At 37.5% G+C, this 24,264-nt stretch overlaps 1 protein-coding gene across 1 annotated transcript in view; it reads left to right on the forward strand.

Annotated features, from left to right (window-relative positions):
• Positions 1–204: 204 nt before the first annotated feature.
• The window catches only part of SEMA3D (semaphorin 3D), a 191,827-nt gene continuing 167,767 nt past the window's right edge, over positions 205–24,264 (forward strand). The window contains exon 1 of the mRNA XM_019030326.4: positions 205–637. The gene's annotated coding sequence lies outside the window, so the exon portion shown is untranslated. The remainder of the gene's footprint in view (positions 638–24,264) is intronic.

The following is a 24,264-nucleotide window of genomic DNA, read 5'->3' on the forward strand; positions in this document are numbered from 1 at the left end:
AAAGAAGTGCCCAAATCACCCAGAAGGAAGATCAGACGTTAGAGGTTGCTTTACACATAGGGTGCCCTGTCCTGATAAACATCCGTCAGCGCTTGGCCAGGGCTACCTCTAAATCCATGCTGCTGGCAGCCTCGGCGCAGCAGGGCTGAACTGCACACTTGGGAGTTCTGGCGTGCGCAGTGGAAGGAGGGGGCGAGGGCTGGGGGAGGAGATCGGAAGGGGAAAGGTAATCCCCGGCGTTTTCAGCATCCTCTTTTTAGAAAGACTGAGTCTCTCCCAGGACAGCTGCTGCGGTCACACCACAAACTTAAAAGCCGCCCTCCTGTTTGGAGCGTGCCTTTCCTCGCCACCCTCTCCTCCCCAAAGCTCCAGCTGGTGCCTTGCTCTCCGCCTGTCCTAGCGCGGCGCTCGGGGGAGGCAGCAGCGCCCCCTGCCTCCCGGCCTGGCCCCTGCGGCCGCAGCTTCCCGGCTCTGCCAGGGCTGCCGGCGGCTCCGCTTGCTCAGCCAGGGCTGCGGCTCAGAGGAACGCGCGCCGGTGCCCCGGGTTGCCGCGCCGCTGGACCTCAGCCTGCATCCCGTTCCCCTCTCCCTGAAAAGGCACCAGGAAAAGAGAGAGGGAGAGAAGAGTTCACAGCAGGTAAGTCTGGTTTGGGTCACCTGCTACTCCAGTGGGAGGGTGTGCTGGAGACCGCGGTGCTAAGCGGGGATAGCCGGGATTTGGGGGTGGCTGTGGGTCCGAAGTGGAGGACGAGCATGGTCTGGGAGCTAAGGAACCGTCCTGAGACAGAGAAGGCTCCCGGGAGCGGACAGAGAGTGGGCGAAGTCGGTGCGCAGTAATCGCGGCGCCAGCTTCAGCGCGGCCCCTGGGGCGCAGTCCCACCCCGCCTCAGCAGCTGCGGAGCCTTCTGACGAGCCTCCGCCTGGCAGCACTGCACAAAGTTTTCCTCCTGAGACGCGTCCAGGAACTTTGCTCTCTCCCTGGCCTCCTCGTTCCCCCACCACCCCTCCTGGTCTGGGCAGCAGAGAGCGTCTATGAATGTGTCCCCGGCTTCCGCAGGCTGCAGGTTCATTTGGAGACGCTTTGGTCGGGAACATCCGGGGAGGACTTGACCAAAGGGCGTCTGCGCCCTCGCTCGCTCCTTTCCTTGTTGGTCTGGGAGAAGGGAAAGGGGCAAGGAAGAAGGAAGGGAAGCGTGGTGGTTTTTGTTGTAGCGTTTTGGAAGAGGAATGGGAGACGCCTTTTTCCTCGCCGGGGAATCGCGACGTTCCGTCTGATGGAAGTGTGCATCCTTTTAGATTTAGAGGGAAAGTTGGAGTCAAACAGCAGCCACAAAGCTGGCTGTCTGAAATGTGGTTAAGGCAAAACACTCGGGGGATCTCTTTGTAGTAGTGGGCTTGGCTCGCTTTGGAAAGGCCAGATTTGACTCGTGCTGGGCATTTAACCAGGAGTGCGGTCCCCAGGGTGTTTCCTCCCGGCTTCTGCCCAACGAGCCTGGAGTTAATGCGTTAATGGGCTACCCAGGTAGCGCACGGGCCGTTTTCGGCACTGTTTCTCCTTCTCTGATGACTCGAGTTCAACCTTCTGGGCTGAGTTGCTTTGCCTCCGTCACAGTGCAAGGAGGGAAGTTGACAGGAGGAGGAGACGCCGCTCTGTGGCAGGGCGCTTTGGGATCCAGGGGACTGGAAGAGAGCCGCGCGCCAGCAGCTGGGGCCGCTGGTGTCCGGGATTCCGAGTTATGGGGACAGGAGTTAAATAGCCGAACTTTCAGCGATTTCGCCTCTAGCGAAACGGTAATAAAAGGCAAGCTTCTGTGCGTGGACTCTTATTTCATCACCAAAACCCCACTACTTTCCGTTTAGCTTAGTGCTATTTGCACAAGCAAAAGAAGAGGGGAGAAGACCTAAACTTTCCGGTTTAGCCTAAACAGGGTTCTCCTGCATGTGTGCGCTAGCGGGGGATGGCGGGGTGGGGGCGCGCAGAGACGAGGGGGAGGATTTCCTAACAGAGAGGGAAGGGTTGAGGCGGAGGTAGAGGAGAGGTCTGAGACATCTCCTGGATCTGGTGCTGCTGCTATTGTGTAACCATGGCAACCGCGGGGGCAGGGGTGGTCAGAGCCTTCCCAGTTCTGCACGTGGAAAGAAAAATGTGAAGGGCAGAGAAGGGAGAGAGCCACATGTCATCACTCCAGTGATGCCTTCCCTTCTCCTTTTCCTTCTCCTTTTCCTTCTTCTCTGAGGCCAGACAGCAAGGAGGATGAGCAAGAAGACACACATGTCATCACTCCAGTGATGCCCTCCCTTCTCCTTTTCCTTCTCCTTTTCCTTCTCCTTTTCCTTCTTCTCTGAGGCCAGACAGCAAGGAGGATGAGCAAGAAGACACACATGTCATCACTCCAGTGATGCCCTCCCTTCTCCTTTTCCTTCTCCGAGGCCAGACAGCAAGGAGGATGAGCAAGAAGATCGGGGTTGGGAGTGATCAGCCCCAGCTGGCCACTGCTTTAACCCACTCGGGTCTTAGAGTCTCTGAGACTCGCCCCAGCAGATAAGACGGGTCAGGGGTGCCATCGCTGACAGGCGCAAAGTGATGGCCCTGGTCAGGGAGATGGGCAATGACCTTGGCTCTTGGAAGGGAAAGGCCAGGAAATACAGGAAGGTGATGTGGGACGAGATAAGAGTAGGATCAAGGGCTGACAGACAGTAAAACAGTACTGATTCGAATTGCCAAAATTTCCAATGGAATTTGCCCAATTGTGAAATGGAAAGTTGCTAGAGAAGGGAAGAAACATTTATCAAACACCTATTGTGTTTCAGGTGCTGTGAACTTTATCACAATTAATATCCTCAACAATATGATACAAGTGTCATTATTCTCTTATTCCTTTCTTTTTGAACAGAAAAGAAAAAAAAAACAAAGACATAAAGAGTTATAAATGGGTATTGTCCCATTTTGGCTTTTATGTTCTTAACAAAGAACTGTAATTCTTAAAAAAAATTGTATTGATGGGGGAATAAGCTAGGTAGTTATTATTTTAGAGATGATAATAAATGAGATGCAAAAATGTTGCTTGATGTGCCCAAATATAAGCTAGTAAGGGCACGAACTGAGATACGAACTGTTTTACCTGGGTGTGGGTCTCCTTTCAGAAACTTCAAGAAAGTTGTCATGACCCCACTTAATGGGAGGGCTTTCTAAGGTCAGTTATGATGCTGTATCTGTATCTGTTATCATTTACATGTGGAGAACACTCAAAATTTTAAATGCAATTCATGGTTGAGAATGAGAATGAACCACATCAAATCGATAAGCCCAGAATCGTATGTATGTGAAATTAATGATCTATTCATACCTACAGGTTTCATTTTCCTTTGTAGGAATTATTAGTTTCTTTAACAATGTCCGTAAAGGAAAAAAAAAGAAAAAGAATTTATCAAACAGAAATCCCATGGTTGTGTTAAGAACATTTCCTGAGATTAGTTAGGTTTTCCTCAGTCTACTTATTGTCCTCATGACCTGAATACCTAAAAATTTACTTCATATTTCAGTACCATTGGTTCACTTTTGTAGTTCACTCTGGTTACTTTCCTGTTGACGTTCTGAGATGAGAGGTTAAGAAAAAGTATCTGGCAATGTAAAATGTTTTGGAATTATCGGGAAACTATCATCAACACTAGCAGAAACTAACGATAAAAGATAGAAAAGTAATTGCTGTGGCTTTCTTTTGCCTTTCACCAGAATTGCCTTCATAGGTAAGTCTTTACTAATGATTTGCTTTATATTTTGCAGAGGAAAAATACACAAAGAAAAACTGAATTTGTAATCTCTCTTTTATGTGTGGGGAAGACTAGTAAGCGTGGGAATGGGAATTATTTTTGGTGTCAGGGAAGGTCAGGAATATAAACAACTAGAAAGGCAGAGGAAGCATATCTTCTACTGTTTCCGACAGGCTAACAGACCGGACTTCAGGTTTGAACTTGAGTCACCAAGCTGATTTACTCTCACATATTTTTCTTTTCCAAAACTAAAAAGGATATTGCTTGGGGTTGAAGTTAAATTAATTCAAGAAGTTTCATAGTCTCCAGTTATTCTTCATACTGTGCTCTCAATCCATTGCATGGATATTTGTTAACTATCAAAAGGGTTATCATAAACCAGAGATGTCTCTGAAGATAACTTCGGGGATTGGCAAGCATCTCTGTGTCTCAGTGTCTGTTTACTGTGTTAACAAAGCTACTGGGCTAACTCATTACTATTTTTATTATGCCCGTGTAATATCAAATTCTCAGTCTCAAGGGGAAGACATTCTAACTGGTGCTAGTTTAATGAATATTATGTCTTCGGGTTGTTTGTTATAACTTCATTATTTTGGAAAAGCAAATGTTGACTCTGAACTTTGCTGTTCTGTCTGGGCGGTTCAATACATTGCTGACACATGTTCCTTCAGAATCATCCTTGTCAATTAATAAATAATTTTCTTCATGAACAAGAGTAACCATAGGCTTGTTTTGAAAAGTTATTATTATTCTTCCTCTAAACATCTGGAGTGGTACAGAGTACTTAAGTAAAGTAGCATTTCAACACTCCATAACATAATCCTTGAAAGGAGAAACAAATATTCACATTTGTGGAATAAGTCATAATAACAATAATAAATGATGATTTACTATGGGCAATAACATTGATCACATTCCTTCCCGCCTCAAAACGTGGTTTTAAAGCAATTCCCTTTCTCCAGGAAACATGGCCAAAATCCTTTTTAATTTTTATACATTTGCCATACCTGTCAAGCTAATAGTCTATTTTCAAACATTTGTATTCTTCTTTACTTTTTCTGTTGTTATGATCTCTTACTAGGTAATAAGAATCTTGAGGGTAGGAATTTGTCTTCCCTAATTTTTTATACCTTCATGTTGTTCAGTGCTGAACAAATTCTAAATACTATTGAAGTATAACCAATTGTTTAAATAGGTAATAGTGATCTTGAATCTTTTTATTGACTATAAAAGTCAGATTAAATATTTTGGAGTTTATAATTTACTTTCTCTGAGATTTTAGCAAAAAGTGTTATTTCTAATATTAGGGTTTTACCCCTCATAAAAAATTGTGAGAGACTGGGAGTTTTATGATAATGCATAACATACAGGAATAGTGTAATGATCAGATCAGATAGAGTATATAAGAATACTAATTAAAAATTATTTTAAAATTTTTTTGTAATTTTTGGAAAGGCCCAATTAATAAAGATATGTATACACAATCTATGTCCATGTTAATTCATCCTAACTTTAAATATCTAAATAATAACTACAAAAAAGATAAAAGAAAAGAAGAATTCACCATAACCAAGAAATACGCTGATAAACAATTGCAACACTTTTGAGATTATTTTGAAACTTGAGTGATATTAAGATTAGTAGACATTTATACATAGGTAAACATCTATACATAGGTAAGTCATTTTAAAAAGCTGACATTATAATGAAGTATACTGTTTACGTTTGCATTTTAATAATTTTGATGATTTTCAATCCATCATTATTAATATTGGATGCTTTAGTTCCATGTTCATGTTTAATAATTTTAATAGCCATCAACCAGGTCATCTTTAACTAGCATGCTAATCTTTCACTGGTCAGTTTATTCAGTTTGCTCACTCATTTGCAAAGCTCAATAAGCTACAAAGATTACCTTCTTTTTCTCCCCTCCTTTTTCCATGCTGTACTCTTTGGAAGGAGGTCAGCATGCTTAGCCCACACTTCAGGAGTAGAGAGTTAGGCTTCTCTTCCTTGTGGGCAGAATAGCTACATACATTACTTGAAATTATTGTGCATGGAAGAATTGTCTTTTCCTCCCTACTTATTAATTTATTCAATCTCTTATTTATACTAGCATACTATCATGGTTATTTATTTTATACTTGTGTTATAATCAATACGACTTAATTTAATTTATTTATTTGTTACTCAAATTTTTCCAGCTTTGGCCTCTGGGAGCTCTTTCAATTGGCTCCTCTGTCTTTTCAATACAACTCTAGCAGTGTATGTGTGTGTGTGTGTGTGTGTGTGTGTGTGTGTGTGTGTGTGTGTGTGTGTTGTGAGCATGTCTTTATTCTTTGTCATTTCAAGATGCTGTAGGCTCACGCTGATCCAGTCCTGGAATGAGCCATTTCTCCAAAGGTGTCTGGTTCTTTCTATTGGATAACAACATTAGAAAGCAGGATTGGCGTGGGGTAGCATTTCACAGTGGATAAGCCTGAGAATCCCTATCTCACGATCTTAGCCAGGTAATCAAGGTCAATATCAACAGTGGGTGGTAAATCATGTTGATAGTTTATGCTTTTGATATTATTGCATTAAAATGACAATTTACCTCTGTGATCTTTCTCCCCAAACTCATATCTTCAATCTAAGCACAAGAAAAACATCAGATAACTTACACTAGAGTAGCATTCCACAAAATACCTGATCAGTAATCTTCACACCTGTCTTCAAAAACAAAGAAAGTCATCACTTCTCAGCGCAAATGAACAAAACCAAACAAACAAAAGCCTCAAAATAAGCAAGGAAAGTCTGAGAAACTGTTACAGCATGAGAAGCCTAAGCCTAAAGAGATATGAGAACTAAATGTAATATAGTATCCTGCATGGGACCCTGGAACAGAGGTAAAAAATGTTAGATTAAAACAAAGAGAATCTGAATAATGTATGGACTTTGATTATTGAAAATGTGTCATTATTGATTCATTAATTGTAAAAAATGTCCATACCATGTAAAATATAAATAATAAGAAAAATAGGATGTGGTTTATGGCAGACTTATCTGTACTATTTGCTCAATGTTTCTGTAAATTTAAAAGTATTCAAAAAAATAAAGTCTATCTTAAATGTTATATTTAAATTATATAGTGGAAAACTTTACTAATAGTGAACCATTCTCTGGTGTCAATAAGATTAATGCATGTATTAGTCATTTTCACACTGCTATGAAGAAATATCCAAGATTGAGTAATTTATAAAGGAAAGAGGTTTAGTTGACTGACAGTTCCACATGGCTGGGGAGGCCTCAGGAAACTTATAATCGTAGCGGAAGGGAAAGCAAACATGTCCTTCTTCACATGGCAGCAGGAGAGAGAAGTGCAGAGTGAAAGAGGGAAAAAACCCTTATAAAACCCTTATGTCTTGTGAGAACTCACTCACTATCATAAGAACAGCATGGGAAAACTGCTCCCATTACCTAGTCACCTCACATGAGGTCCCTCTCCCAACACATAGGGATTACAATTCAGATTACAATTCAACATAAGATTTAGGTGGGGACACAGAGCCAAACCATATCATTCTGACCCTGACCCCTCTCAAATGTCATCTTTATCAAATTTCAAAACACAATTATGCTTTTCCAACAGTTCCCCAAAGTCTTAACTCATTTCAGCATTAACTCAAAAGTCCAAGTCCGGCTGGGCACGATGGCTCATGCCTGTAATCCCAGCACTTTGGGAGGCCGAGGCGGGTGGATCACGAGGTCAGGAGATCAAGACCATCTTGGCTAACACGGTGAAACCCCGTCTGTACTAAAAATACAAAAAATTAGCCAGGCACAGTGGCGGGCGCCTGTAATCCCAGCTACTCAGGAGGCTGAGGCAGGAGAATGGTGTGAACCCAGGAGGCGGAGCTTGCAGTGAGCCGAGATAGCGCCACTGCAGTCCGACCTGGGCAAAAGAGCGAGACTCCATCTCAAAAAAAAAAAAAAGTTCAAATCCATAGTCTCATCTGAGACAAAGCAAGTCTCTTCCAGATATGCACCTGGAAAATCAGAAGCAAGTTAGTTACTTCAAAATATAATTGGGGTACAGGCATTGGATAAATGCACCCATTCCAAAGGGGGAAATTGGCCAAAACAAAGAAGCTACAGGCCCCATGCAAGTCTAAAATTCAATAAAGTAGTCATTAAACCTTAAAGTTCCAAAATGATCTCTTTTGACTCCATGTCTCATATCCAGGTTATGGTGATACAAGAGGTGGGCTCTCAAAGCCTTGGGAAGCTCTGCTCCTGTGGCTTTGCAAGGTACAGCCCCACTCCTGGCTGCTTTCACAGGCCAGCATTGAGTGTCTGTGGCTTTTCCAGCACAGTGCAAGCTGTCAGTGGATCTACCATTCTGGAGTCTTGAGGATGGTGGCCCTCTTCTCACAGCTCCACTATGCAGTGCCCCTACAGGAGACTCTGGCCACTACTCCATTACTTTGTGGGGGCTCTCACCCCACATTTCCCTTCTGTACTTCCCTAGCAGAGGTTCTCCGTGAGGGCTCTTCTCCTGCAGCAGACTTCTGCCAGGACATCCAGGCATTTCCATACATCCTGTGAAATCTAGGCAGATTTTCCCAAATCTCATTCTTGACTTCTTTGCACCTGCAGGACCAACAGCACATGGAAGCTGCCAAGACTTAAGTTGCACCCTCTTAAGCAATGACCTGAGCTGTAACTTGGCCCCTTTTAGCCACGGCTGGAGCGCCTGGAACACAGGGTACCAAGTCCAAGGCTGCACACAGCAGGGAGGCCCTGGATCCAGCCCATGAAACGTTTTTCTTCTAGGCCTCCAGGCCTATGACAGGAAGGGCTGCTATGAAGTCTCTGACATGCCCTGGAGACATTTCCCCACTGTCTTCATGATTAACATTTGGCTCCTAGTTACTTATGCAAATTTCTGCCACAGGCTTAAATTTTTCCTCAGAAAATGGGTTTTTCTTTTCTGTTGCATCATCAGGAGGCAAATTTTCCAAATTTTTATGCTCTGCTTACTCTTGAGCCCTTTGCCAGTTAGAAATTTTTTTCTGCCAGATACCCTAAATCATCTCTCTCAAGTTCAAAGCTCCACAGATCTCTGGGGCTGAGGCAAAATGCCACCAGTCTCTTGCTATGCTAAAACATAGCAAGAGACACCTTTATCCAGTTCCCAACACATTTCTCATCTCCATCTAAAACCACCTCAGCCTGCACTTCATTGTTCATATCATTAGAAGCATTTTGGTCAAAACCATTCAACAAGTCTCAGAAGTTTCAGACTTTCTCACATCTTCCTGTCTTCTTCTGAGCCCTTCACACCATTCCAACCTCTGCCTGTTACCCAGTTCCAAAGTTGCTTCCACATTTTCAGGTATCTTTACAGCAGCACCACACTATCCAGTACCAATTTACTGTCTTAGCTTGTTTTCATGCTGCTGTGAAGAAATACCTGAGACTGGGTAATTTCTAAGGAAAGAGGTTTAATTGACTCACAGTTCCACATGGCTGGGTAGGCCTCAGGAAACTTACAATCATGGCAGAAGGGGAAGCAAACCTGTCCTTCTTCACATGGCAGCAGGAGATAGAAGTGCAGAGAGAAGTGGGGGAAAGCCCCTTATAATATCATCAGATCTCATAAGAACTCACTCACTATCACGAGAACAGCATGGGGGAACTGCCCCCATGACCTAATCACCTCCCATGAGATCCCTTGCACAATGCATGGTTATTACAATTCAGATTACAATTCAAGATGAGATTTGGGTGGAACACAGAACCAGACCATATCAATGCCTTTCAACTTAATGCTTATGTTTTCCTCTACTTCCATTTACCACTTTGCTGCCATTTTTTCTGTTGATAATAAATACTATCATAATAAATAAATACTGTAAATTAGCTGTTCTTGTAATTACTTATTTTTCTAATAAAATAACACATTTGAATTACTAAAAACATTCAGATTTCAAATTATGATTATAATTATAGGCTCTCATGCAAAAAAATTGCTATTTATTAGTCATCTCTATAAATCAATCTTAAGCACTTAAAAAATGTGTGCATTTTTTACTTCTGTCTTTGCTATTTTAATGATATTGACAAGACACAACATCAGTGCCAGATGTTTTCAATTCTAGATGATGATTATGCTTCCAAGATTCTTGCCAAAATTACTGTGTGACTACTTACTCTTTTTTTCTCTTTCAATCTCAATAACATCTACCACATTAAATGCCTGAAAAATCACTCTCCAACAAATGTTATATGTATAATATATATACCATGACAATTTTGAATATTAAAGTATACCCAAGAGGCTTCTACCTCCCCCCAAAATAACTTTTAGAAGCTAAAACTTACATGTGTTCCACAATATAGAGTGGGCAGCAAATATGGCTATCATCTTACTATCTCCCTATTATATTTTACACATATATATGCATATCTATACACAGATACATCCATGTCTGAATACATGCACTATACAGTCATGTATCACTTAATGACAGGGATATGTTCTGAGGAATATGTTGTTAGGCAATTTTGTCATTGTGCAAACATCATAGAATGAACCTACGCAAACCTAGATGGTATAGCCTATTGCTCCTAGGCTACAAATCTATACAGCATGCTACTATACTGAATATTGTAGGCAACTATGACACAGTGTGAAGTATTTGTGTTTCTGAACGTAACTAAACATAGAAAAGATATGGTAAAGACATGATATTATACTTTTGGGACCACCTTGATATATGTGATCCATTTTCGAATAAAACATTGTACACATCACATGACTGTACAGATATATCTCTAAATGTCAATTCTCTCTCTCTCTCTCTCTATATATATATATATGTATACACATACACACACACACACACATATATACATGTTACTTTACACATTATTCCTTCTCTTCCTTATGTTCCAAATTGCTGAATTTTTTTAAATTGAGTTTTAGTGTCTCTCAGGAAGCTTTCCTTCAGTCAGACCCAAAGTTGTTCTCACTTTTCCATATAAGCTTTTATATATACCAAAGTCATACTCTTTTTACCTTATATTTGTACTTATTTAATAATGACCTGATTCTGTGCTTCACAGTTAACTGGAGTTTCTGCTGAATTTGTGTTACACTGGGGCAATGGCTGAAAGTTTAGGCATGCTTTTTTATTTCTGGTTTTAGTTTGTATGAGTCGTAGCATACAAAACACATTTCAAGAACTTGTTTGGAAAAAGTCATGGAACCTGATCCCAGAATGTGTGACTAAAGGGTGATAACCCACTGAATTTTCTGAAACAATAGAAGTGTCTGAAAAGACTAAGATCAATATGACTAATATGCTTTGGACTCTTACTAGAATCTTGGATTTTGGGTTTTAATTTCTCTTACACAAAATAAATTTTAAAATGTTTTAAAGAATGATCTTGTCTTGACAACTTAGCTCAATCCAATAGAGGGATGAAGCAATATAATATTCTCACTAAAACTTTTTAAATGCATACTCAATTTGCACACTAGGTATGTGCAACTCACTTTTTTTGTATAGACTCATGTTGTCTACCTCTTTTTTTTAAACTTCTATCAATATATCTTCATGATGGCTTGTGAATACTTAATCATAATGAGAGTACTAGTTTTAAAAATTTATTTGTGAATGAAAATCACCATCTCAAATGTTAATAAGATTTTAGGTTTGACTTTACACACCAGAGAGTGAATTCTTTATATATTTTTGCAGTTTTATATATATTAACTTTATCCTTGACATATTTTAAAATTCAAAATTCATTGTTTTGACCACACTATCTCCGGTCTTGTCTCTTCATATATTTATATAGTTCCCCATCATAACCGAATTCATTGTTATATGTTTCTTCCCAAGCAGATTGGCCAATTATAAAAGTAGCCAGATTTTTCTGTCTGAAAAATGACCTGCATGAACAAAGAGTGTAAGACAAATTATTTATAATTTGGAAATGGAAGTTAATACAAATTAAGAAATTATAGTAGTAGATTTTGAAATTGACTTCTATCACCTGTAAAGTAGCTGTTCAAAAGCACTTATACTGGATGTACAGACGGGTGAATAACATTTCTCATTCTTTGGCTTGATTCACATTTCACAGAACTATGGGGATTTTTGACTTAGACTTCACTATGATGAGGTTTGGCAGAGAGCATTCACTGTTCGGGTTTTCAAAAGGGCAAGTTTTTGGCCAGAATAACTTGCAAAGAGAAGGAATGCTATGCTTACACATGTGTACTCAATAAACCTTCAGAGAGCCTGGGCTAAGATATTACAGGATTCCTCACCCTACCCCAGCCCCAGTCTCTGGATGTTGATTGTTTAGAAGCTTTCTTTTGTTGTGTCACTATCACATGTCTTTTCATATTTCAGGAACTAGTACTTTGATTCATATTTCAGAAGTTAATAGTGTACAGTGAATAGTCATTTCATATCCTGTGCACTTTCACTCGAGTTATTAAAAATCACAATCGCATTCAGGCCTACTTTCCCCTACTATTTAGCAGTACAAAACCATCATCTCCATGTCAATGAACAATCATTCTTTTGTATAATTGCAACCCTTTATTACATTCAATAATCGTACATGAAGATTTTGAGTTTTCCTTTACTAACTGTGTACAGACAGTGTTGAAGTATATGTGTGCTTTAAGTTGATAGTGTATTAGGATGAGAAAAATCTACTGTAAATTTCCTAAATTGATAAGCAGAGCAAACCAGCATTAGCCATGTGGACCAGGCATATGGGTCTACAGTTTTGCTGTGCTCTTTCCCTAAGGGGCTCTGGCTATGATCTTCCCTTGCAACTGGAATAATTTTATATATTTTATTGCCACCAACTCTCCCAGCCATCAACCGATGCCTCTACTCCCTACCCCACAAACACCCACTTAATCTTACCTGGAAAAGATTTTTTCATTCAAAATCTACCCACTTGTTTGTAAGGTCTCTTTCAGTCCCCAGTAGCTCTTGCCCTCTCCCTTACTTCTAGTGCCACAAGATTGTTTCTCAAGGATACAAACCAAATGGTTGTTACCTAGGTATCTTTTTTCCATATTCTTATAGCATATTGCCAAGTCTTGCACAAAATAAGTGCAGTTTCTAATACTTGACTGAAATTAATCCATTCAGAATCTAATGCCTCTGTTTTTTTGTCTTGTGACAACTTGGGCTATGGATCTTATCACAAAGCTTATGTCACTCCTATATTTCCCAGATATTTATATTGCTCTTGAAGCCCTCCTAACTCCAGCTCCCCTTTTGTCTTTTCTTTAATGAGTATTTATTGTGCATCTGCTGCATGCCAGGCATTATAATAGCCGCTGATGAAACACAGATGAAAAAACATGGCTGGTGCCCTGAAGTAGACAATTTTAAAAGAATTCTTTATTACCGTGGGTTAAATCACATATCCTTACGGTATCAAACACAAATCAACAAAAGGACCTATTTGTAGTCTTGGTCTTTTTTCTCTACAGCCTATGCTTAATTACATCACCTTCTTCCTCACCTGCTTTTATCTATGTGGAGGTTATGTTCAGAGTATTATCTCCATCCTTTCTTTCTTGGGTCCCAGCTATTTCAGCACACCAGGAGCCCTGGCTCGACACCTGAGATTAGTCCTGATTACTCAATATTTCAGTTATAAAGGCAGTCACTCACTTTAGTAACTAAAAGTGTCAGAGTCCTTGATTGGTTTAATTTTCAATGGGGGCTTTAAAATATGGAAATGAATGTGGTGCAGTGGCTAAGACTATGGGCTGTGAAAGCAGACATCCTGGGTCCAGATACCAGCTCTGTCAGCTCATAGTTGTGTGATTCAGGCAAGTTACTTTCTACATCTCAGTGTCCCATTTTTTAATTGGAGTTCATGAAAACACTAATCTCACAGAGTTATTGTGAGGAACACATGGGTTAATACAGGGAAACCAAATACTATATGGCGTGTTACAATAGCTGTATGTTACTTTTTCTTTTTCTTACACAGACTATGCATATTACAATAGATCGAATTCCCACTCCATTCGCCTGCTTTTGTATTTTTTATCTACTGAGTTTCATCCATTTCATTCAAAGAACAGCCCTTTGGTGGCCTACTTCAAGTATATACTTTCATAAGAGAATGGTGTTTTAGAATTGAGTATCCCATCTGTTTTGGCACGGAAGTGTGTTTAAAGGGATAATTTTGAGGCACAGTGCAATAGATCATGCTACAGTGATGTGAGGAAGAAGCCAGGACAGAGTTAACCCTTAATACTAGTTGCCACAGAAGAATCAGCCAGTTATAGAAGCTGATCAGCAAGTAGTAAAAGCCTTAAACACCCTCCTCTGAATTCCCAGACTTATTTCCTAGCATCTTTCTGTTTACTTTTAAACTATCTACTACTGGATTCATAACATTACATATTTTTTTACTCCAGTTATCCACCCTCAAATGTTCAATGTATATTTGTTCAATTCTCTCCCTTTTCTCTCTATCTCTCTCTCTTTCTCTCTTTTTAACCCAATGCATAGTTATTTACTTAGCCTTCCAAGTTGGGTCTGCTCTCATTCCCATCTCCTTGCCCACAGTTTACTTCCACTGTGTGATTACAACCTTGTTTCTTTTATGCCTTGTTCCTTATGCCTTTTGTAACAAGGTATTGCTCTTGGGATCTTTTGTTAAATGCTCTCACTATTCTGCTGTTTCAGAATATTCTATTTTAGTCTCCCTCATAAGAAAGTGAGGGGAAACAAAATGACCTAATTCACCATCCACTCACTCAAGGATCTGGAACTCAGCCCAGAAACATTCTCCATAGTGCAGTCTCATGCCCAGAGACGGGATCGTTTGTAGACCACACACCAGTGCTCAACTTGCTCTACTTGAGCTGTCTAGTTACTAAGAGAGCCCAGAATACTTGCTTCCTACATTTGGGCTTCAGAGGACCGTGTAGGAACCTGCAGTACAGCACTTGTGCAATCAAGTTGCCTAACAGAAGCTAAGCATTCATCCCTTAAGAAGCAAGTTTAGGGAGAACCCAGAAATAAATGAGTAACTTCTGCATCTGTAGGGAATCTAATGTGCAAAGTACATCTTCGTTCCATGCTGCTTTATCTGCTTGGCCATTCCTTAGAATACAGTTTAATAGAAACAGCAAAGTATGTTAATCAATGATGTTTTCCAGAAATTGAACTTAAAGGTCACTTCAGCTTCTGAGCAAGTTGAAGTGAAACTGAATAATGTTCTGATTATTTTATGAGAAAATACTTGTTGAATGCTTTTCTTGGTATGATTTCAAATTAGTCTATTCCCATAATTGTCTCTTTTGCTTTTGGGTCCTCATCAATATATCAGATTTTAATAATAATTTACAAAACCCTATCTACAGAAAGTGAAATGTTTTAGAGATAGGATAGATAAGAATTACTCTAAATATTTTCTAAGTAATCACAAATAATTATTTAGTGATTTCTAAATAATCACTCTACAATGTTCATCTTGGGAATACTAAATATTGCCCTATGTTTGCAGATAAATTGGTGTAAAATGTTTCTTGTACTCTTTCTAGTGCAGAGGGAAAAGAAGCCTTTACTCATACATATGTGTGTCTATATATGTATGTGTGTCCCTCTCTATATATATTATAAACATATACACACACACACCCACATCACACCCACACACGCACACGCCGCTTTAGCATGTGTCATTTTCTATTCCCTGAGTCCTTAAGGATAATTTTGTTAGAGCAAATCAAGAGAAGGAAACAATTTCAAAGACTAAAACTGAGTCAATTCAATTCAAAGTTCATTTTTGTTTTATTTTTCCTTTTTTATATATAAATTCACTCATTCCTTATGTAATTTTATTTATTACTTTAGTGAATACGTATTATAAATTTGCTGGCTTGATTCTCTGTGAGATTTTTAGTAAATGAAATAAACAATATTAATTTTTAATTATTTTGTGGGCAACATAAAGGGTGTCCTTTTTCAAATTATTACCTTTAGGTGTTATTCAAGGTACCTGCCTATCAAACAGTGGGTTTTCTGAGTAGTTCCAGGTCACTAAAAAAAGGTTGATCTTGATCAAGGTAATAATGGTTGTTCCAGGTCCATAGCCCAGGAATGAACACAGGTAGGGAAGATGGAACAATCCTAGGACTATCATGTGGGTTCTTATTTTGAGGCCCCCATAATTCCCGGGTTTCCCCTGACTGTTCCCTTTCTAGTTCCATCATGGTTGCTTTCTCCTCCTCTCACTACATTCTCTTTGTCCATGGTTCTGTTCTTTTTCTCTCTATAGACTTTGTTCACTGACCCATTCACTTTGCTCATTCCAGTTATTATTTAAATGGGAAATACACATAAATTATTAACTCTAACCTCTCAGCCTTGTTGCTTTTCCAGTAGGCCCTAGTCTACAGCAATGGATCATCCACTTAAGGGTTTACATTCTTATGATTTCACCACATGCCGTCTCCTACTGGTTGTGACTTTGTATGCACAAGTGTGTACACTGTGTTTTGGTGGAAAGGAAGCTCACTTTTGAGTCACAATCACAATTATTGTATTAATTATTTGAGAAAATTGGAGTTATTTAACTGTATCAGCCTTAGTATACTTATATATTGAGATAGAGGTAAATGACAATTTTGCATCCAAAATGCAATGAGTTTTAAAGAGGGTAAATAAAGAAATAATCTATTCTGGTGCCTGACACCATTGTTATTTTAAAAGTCAACACTAGTGTTTTGATGTCTTCTCACCAGTATACATTAAGCATGTTCTATTGGTTGCAGAAACTTGAAATGCTAGGACTTGGAATTTGAATTGTATTCCATAGTTGATAGGGAACCACTGAATATTTTTGAACAATGAAATAACCCACGAGTTAGTGTCTTGGGAAGATGAACCTATGAATAATTTTCAAGGAGATTAATTAACCCTTTCACATATGTGATATGGGCTAGACTATTGCAATGGTAATGAGAATATAAAAGAAGGATACCAGAGAAATTATAAGAAATAATTTATTAGACCATTATGTCAGACTTTAACTGCCTGATATTCATATGGTTTATGATTTTGCCCTATTCTATATTCAAATCACTCTGCCTGACATAGAACTTTTTATATATCTCTCAGGACCTAGATTCCCTGAGATTCAAACCTTCCCATTGATATTACACTTTTTGAAATGATTGTTGTATTGCTCCCAAAATTCACAATGGAACAAGAAATATCTTTCCACATACATAGAAGTCTGAGGTCAGACTGGATTCTAGCAGTATACAGAATACCTCATGATCTTTTTCCTGCTAAAGGAAGATGACTGTTTCAGACTACTAAAATAATGAGATACAGAAAATAGGTTTGTACAGGCATCAACTTTCAAACATACATCATAGAACTAGAAATAGAAACCAATGGTAATCTTACTAATATTTATTTTGTGAAATAAAGTAGTGAACACTTATTTTGTTGTCATGTATGTTTAATATTTAGGGCCCAGCATTGCTCATGCTGTTCATCCTGAATGGAATTCCTTCTTTCTCGCTCTCTCTTTTTTTAAATCTTTTGCTATTCTATTTTTTAAAAACCAAATCACATCTCACCTTCTCCGTCCATCAGAATACCAAACCAGATCACATATATAATGAACTTCTTTTTATTTTCACATTCACAAACACACATTCGCACATCAAAATAAATAATTTAAATTTAAAACTATTTTATATGGACACTTTGTCTCACTAGCAATCTATCAGTTCTTAAGAACTGATAGTTCCACATTTCATATTCATTCTGTGTGATACCTAGCATAGTGATCAATAGTTGATTTGTAACTGCAAATGAAAAAAAATGTAAGTAGAGTTTTGAAAAAAGAATCTAAAATCCTGAGTTGTATGTAGCATCAGTAAAATATTTTTGTTTAAATAAATAATGAAACAGATACCACAGCTCTTCTTTTCCAATTTTTGTTAGAATCAGAAAGACTTAAAATGATTATCCTTTTCTCAATCAAAGATATCCAAAATCAGTCTCTTAGGTGGCAGTACTGATTTAATTTAAAACATGTGTTAGATGGAAGGATGGACATTTTAACCTCCATATCATTAAGTTGATAAGCTATGAAAATGTTCTAAGTGCTCTATTTTGCCTCCTTACTATCAGCCCATTTCGCTTTAGGTTATCTTCATTCGAAAGAATGTCAGGAGCAAAATATACTGTGTGAAAGTAGCAGACAACCTGTTAGTGTTCAGAAAACAGTGTCTCTAAAGTTCAATTTTATTCTAAATATATTAAATTAGTGCATATCCACTAAATAATGTTTGAATTTCTCCAACAAGCTGCATTTTGTTAAAACTTGTTTAACGGAACTAGTGTCTGAAGGTTTTTCTTTGTTTGTTTCTTTGTTTTGTTTAATTTCAGCCTTGGACATAATTGGAGTATAAGCCTGATAAACTGTCAGTTTCAGAATATTTATTTGAAAATCCTTCTAATTAATAAGCTAATGATAAAATAATTTTTTTCTAATGTATCTCATGGACTCATAGTATAAGAAAATAATGATAAAATATTTTTTATCTAATTTATGTCATGAACTCATAGTATTTCAGAATAAAAAAGCAAACTGAGATATTGTCTAAATTTCTTAATTTTACATGGACAACTGAGCACAAGCTGGTTTGAATTCCTTCCCCTGCCCCAACGCTTTACTGCCCTCCTTGTTTCTCTTTCTTTTTCTTTCTTTCTTTCTTTCTTTCTCACCTTTCCTTCCTTAAACATGAATATATTTATATATATATATACACACACACAGATATATATATAATTTAAGATAAGTACTAAGTGTTCAGATGGGAATATCTCTGGGCTTGAGTAATTCATAATCCAATTCTTAGGTTGGTGCAAAAGTAATTAAAATTAAAAAAAATTGCAGAAACCGCAAACTTTTGCACCAATCTGAGACACTAGTTGTAGTGTGCTCGTAGGCACATGACTGAGTTATCACAGAGCTGAGATTACAACTGAAGCCTCTTCATTCCCACAAGAGTAAACTTTTTGCTTCTTACTGAGGTTGACAACTAATTTAGAAAGAAGCCTGTACTGCCAGAATTGTTGACGTTTACATCAAAGCATGGTGACAACTAATAGTCACAGAGGTGTTTTAAAATAAGAATTAAAAATAGATCATACATTGATAAAAAGTTAAGTAGTATTTGCTGTTAGATATTGCTTGGAAAACTTGTTCTGACTAGCCTGTAGAAAGGATGAAACTTTCTTGGGACTACTGTCTGACCGCATCCTCTCCCCACCAAGCCACCCAAATATTGAGCAATGGGTAGGCTCTGTAGGTAGAGATGGGCCATTTTCCACATATTTGTAGTTGTCTTTAAAAAATAATAAGAGCCACAGGTTGATTAATCTATTTCAGCCATTAGACTATGATAAGAAAAGTATAAAATTCTGTCAAACTTTTCAATTATTATATACACTCTAGTCCAAAATATATGTCCTTATCAAAAATATGCATGGGAACAGTATAGAGTACCCCTACTAGTGTTTTGTTTATAGCTGTTTGTCTGTGAGAGGTAGACTTATCTAAAGTATTACCATTTTCTATTTGTTATCTGGATGTGAACAAAGAGAAAGATAATGTTTTTACACAATATCATGCTTTCTTGATGTGGTCACCTTTAATAATAGAAACCAAAAGAAACATTTCCCAATGTATTCATCATAATTCTATCAGGAAGCAGATGTGCAGTCTTATTTTTCTTTTAAATCATGTATTTATTTATTGCATTATATCTTTCAGTTGTAGATATTTTCCTGTAGAGGGAAATTCCATCCTTCCTGGAATAATAATTCCCCAAGTTTTAGATGTATTTTTTTAAACTGGGGATTTGACAATGAAAATACACCCTTCCTTCTTAAATATATTGGCCTTTTGATTATACCTCTATACAGGTAGACCTTGAATGCTTATAATGCTTCTTGAAGATATTTCATGTATTTATAACAATAAATTAAGATAATTTTATGGGCAAAGTCACATTCTTACTAATCTACCACAAATAGACCTCCAACATTAGTATCAGCTTCACAGTAAATTATATCATTCAAAGGTGAAAATTTATAACGCAACCACCGATCCTTCTAGCTTTCTCATTACTTTCCTTCATTCCCGTTGAAATGCTTTATGTTTCTATGAGAACATCACCACCCTTGACTGTTCTGCATATTTCCAGATACTCTTGGCCTCACTTCTCTATTTAACCAGCCAAGACCTCCAGATGAGGCATTTCAAGCAAAATGTTTCAGCCTATTATAACATTTCATCTCTTGACATTTCAATGTAGTTGATATAGCTCCCTGCATGATGAAACATAATATTGTTTTGGCTTTTTATGATCTTCAGGCGGGTCTCAGTTTACCTGTGTCTAATGAAATATCTGCTGTTTCTCCAGCCACCCTAATGGATATTTCTCTAAGGCCAATACATTTGTATTGATTTCAGGACATTTTTTTCAGTTAAAGTTTGTTTAATTTGGTAATTCACATTCACATTCACTGTACACCATCATTTAGATAATAGTTCTGATCAGTTGCTTTGGATATAATCCATTATCACCTTCATACAAAACCTCTAACTCATGTTTTCTTATCCACTTTAAAGTTCTTCCAGCCCTTCAGATACAAAATGTCAAAAATAAAACGGGGCTTTCATTTTTTATTTTTTCCCTTACCGACTCACTGAACCTCTTTTCTTTATTTTTATCATCACCATACGGCTAGTAATTTGAACTTTACACATCAGTCATCTCTAATGCAATACAGAGCAGGTCCTGTGAACCTAGTCCCACCTGGGTTCCCATCCCAATTCTGTCACTAACAAGCTTGTAGCCTTGGGCAATTTGCTTTATCTCTCTATGCCTTAGATTCAACATCTGCAAATGAAGTATTAAGAGTATTTAATAAATTACTGTGTGGATTGAGTTAATATGTGTTCACAACTTAGAATAATGTCTGGTCCTTAGTAATACCTCATAAATGTTAGCTACTATTATTATCACTTTCCTTTGCTCTTTATTTCCAATTACTTCAGCAAGTTTTCTTAAAACTTGCCTCCTTTCCATCGTCACTGCCAACACCATGATTCAAACCTTCATGTTCTTTTGCCTGAACTATTTTATTAGTTTTCTAACTCATATTTCTCTTCTCATTTTATCATAAGCCCTAACCAAGTTAGGATATTGTATTTAAGAACCTTTATCATTGTTAGTAAGACTTTATTTGGTAAGATCAACATCGTGTAGAAAAATACATAATTTAAGCAAAACTAACAATGACATTAAGTATGACGTGTATATATATAGCATGTCTGAATGTGTATATGTGTGTAGGTATATGAAATATAGTAGTAAATACAGTAAGAACAGTATCATTCCAAGCAAATTAGATTCTCATGATTGTTAAACCTGTTTATGCCATTAACCATATTCTTGGCACCTTCCTCTATTGATTAAAAAATTGATGAAGTGCATTATATACTCAGGTACATATTTATATAATTTTGTTAGGAATAATATATGTCCTTTTAAGGTATATGAACCCATCTGCATTTTCCCTTGCCTCTTGTTTTTAGCATCTTCTCTGAATATTTCTGTAAAAGGCTGACCTTTGCAAATACTTTGTAGTGTTTGAGATGCGTGATTGCTTTCTCTACCACATATTTTCTCCATAGAAGGAGACTTATGCCACATACTTGCTCCTATTTTATATGAGAATAATTGTCAGGAATAACTGATGTCCTTCTTAGTTTAAAGGGAATTACCTGAATTGGTTTTAAAGAAATATATTGTGAACTTTTTTAAAAATGGTATGCATATGTACTCAGATATTGAAAAATCACAGGTGATGAAACTATTGTGGGTGAAGCATGATTTTCTCCTGATAAGGTAAGCTCAAATAAAGTGACTGGCCTGTTTGGACACCTCTGGTGTCATTCACTCCCTACTACAAGTGATGGCAGAATCCAGTGTAAACACAATACCCTTGTCATTATTGGGTTGTAATCTAACTTTGCAGTTTAGCCCGTGTTTATCTTAGTCACATGAAACTATTACATCATGTCTTTCTCATGTCGTATCTTATGTGTCTATTGAAACATTATCTATTCACAAACTCTAGCTTAAATGATTTCTCTACTGTGAAATTTTCTTTGATTCTACTACATCTCCCATCCATCTCACTCAAGAAGTTTTTTTTTACCATTTAATTCATCTTCTATATTTCTTTTTTTAATATACATAAAAAGTTTTTTATTATTATTATACTTTAAGTTTTAGGGTACATGTGCACAACGTGCAGGTTTGTTACACATGTATACATGTGCCATGTTGGTGTGCTGCACCCATTAACTCATCTATCACAAGGACAAAAAACCAAACACCGCATGTTCTCACTCATAGGTGGGAATTGAACAATGAGAACACATGGACACAGGAAGGGGAACATCACACACTGGGGACTGTTGTGGGGTGGGGGGAGGGGGGAGGGATAGCATTAGGAGATATACCTAACGCTAAATAACATCTTCTATATTTCTTGTATAGCACTTTCATTCTGCCTAAATTACAGCTCTTTGTATACATGTTTTATATCTCTAAGTGCCTGTTGTTTCCTTGAATAAAAGGCCACATTTTATTTACCAGCTACAAATACAATGGAGTTGAGTTTTATACAGGTTCTAAGTTCTAAAATCAATATTTAAGGTTGAAATTTCCTACTGTCAACATTATCCAGACAAATCCTAATGTAATATATAAAATGTATTATACAAAATTTGTGTGCCACAAAAGTGGCTGACATTCAGTCTTTCAATAAACTACAGCACTGAAAGTTTTTCTCCTGTATTGTGTCAAGTCACTTTCTTCACTTCAGCACCAGATGAAGTAATTGGCTTGTCTTTAGAGGCTGTGTTGTATGAAGAAATCCATGCATCTTTAAGCATGAAAATCAAATGCAGCTTGCGGAGATGCTCAGACTATGAGAACTTATAATGACTAAGGGAATCTAATTTTCCTTTCCAAAAAAAATATTTTTTAAAGATTGGCAGCTCAGAAATGCTCTCTATCTGCTTAGATTTTAAGAAATTTTGTTATCAAGTTCATAGGAGTTTAGATAAATAAATATATGTATAGATACATACAGATAGAGAGATAGGTTTGGGTTAAAACAAACAATAACAACTAGTTTAAATAACTAGTTTAAATCCGTGATAGGTGGTATCATTATACAGTGATATTATGTAGTGACTTAGTTCAAGTTATTATTCAGTGAAGGCTCCCATGTAGCAACGTTATGAAAAGGACATACTTTTGCTCAAATAGACCTTTATTCAAATCCATGCTCTGCTACTGACTGACTGTAAGACCTGAAGCACTCACTACACTTCTCTGAGCATCAACTTTATTGCAAACTAATTAGCATTTTGAAAAGTTTTCCAAAAGAGTCTGAAATAAGATGTGTAGAGTTTATTTCATAGTAAACATTCAAAAAAGATTGGTGATTATTACTTATTATTGATGTTTCCATTTACAAAATAAAAATTTATAACATGAAAATTGAAGCTTTTCTTGTTAGAATGGGAGTCTGTAACTTTACTCAGTTCAAGTTATATTTGAAAGATTGGCAAAAATTACTTTTCCTTACTGTTTCTGAAAAGCATTCAGATACGAAATGCTTGGTTATTTACTTGAATCAGGATTGAAACATTTGGCTGGTTGAAAGCAATTCTGGGAATGAGAATAAGTGAGCCACTTTAAATGATTAAAGCTGGATTTCTGAATTGGGACTTTCAGAAATAAGGGGCTTCTTTGCCCATTTTCCATGAATTTACATTTTTCTTAGTAAATTGTCTTGGATCAGATAAATTTTAAGTAACATCTTTCACTTTATTCATTACTTTAAAAAATTCATCTTTAAATTACCTAGTTATTTCCTACTGTCCTGTTATACTTTCTGTTGGAGAGTGGATTCTTTTTTTCTTATTTTTCCATCATGCTGATCATTTTTATAGCCTTTTTTTTCCAGATTCCATTTCTGATCTTTGAAGTATTATAAATCTTTCAAGACTTTGGAAATTAAGATTATGTTTTACTGTTCACTCTGGTGACAAGCATTGTATTCTTTGCTTTATAACAATTTTCTTACTGAATTCTCTTGATTTATTGTGTGGTGGGTGATATTACTTTCTCCTTTTTCAAGTGAAGAAACTGAGGTATAGAGTGATTAAATAACTTGCCCCAATTTCCTCCTACTAAGCTGTCAAGATAGAATGTGGAACCAGGCAGTTTGATTTTAGAGTTTAAGTTCTTCACTACTGCACAAGCATTGGCTCACTTTCACGGAGAGGCCACTTTCCAAGTGCCTTTTTTTTTTCTTTTCTTTGTATTCTGTTTTA

Source organism: Gorilla gorilla, chromosome 6, assembly GCF_029281585.2.
Source record: "Gorilla gorilla gorilla isolate KB3781 chromosome 6, NHGRI_mGorGor1-v2.1_pri, whole genome shotgun sequence".
In the NCBI taxonomy this organism is placed as follows: Eukaryota; Metazoa; Chordata; class Mammalia; order Primates; family Hominidae; genus Gorilla; species Gorilla gorilla.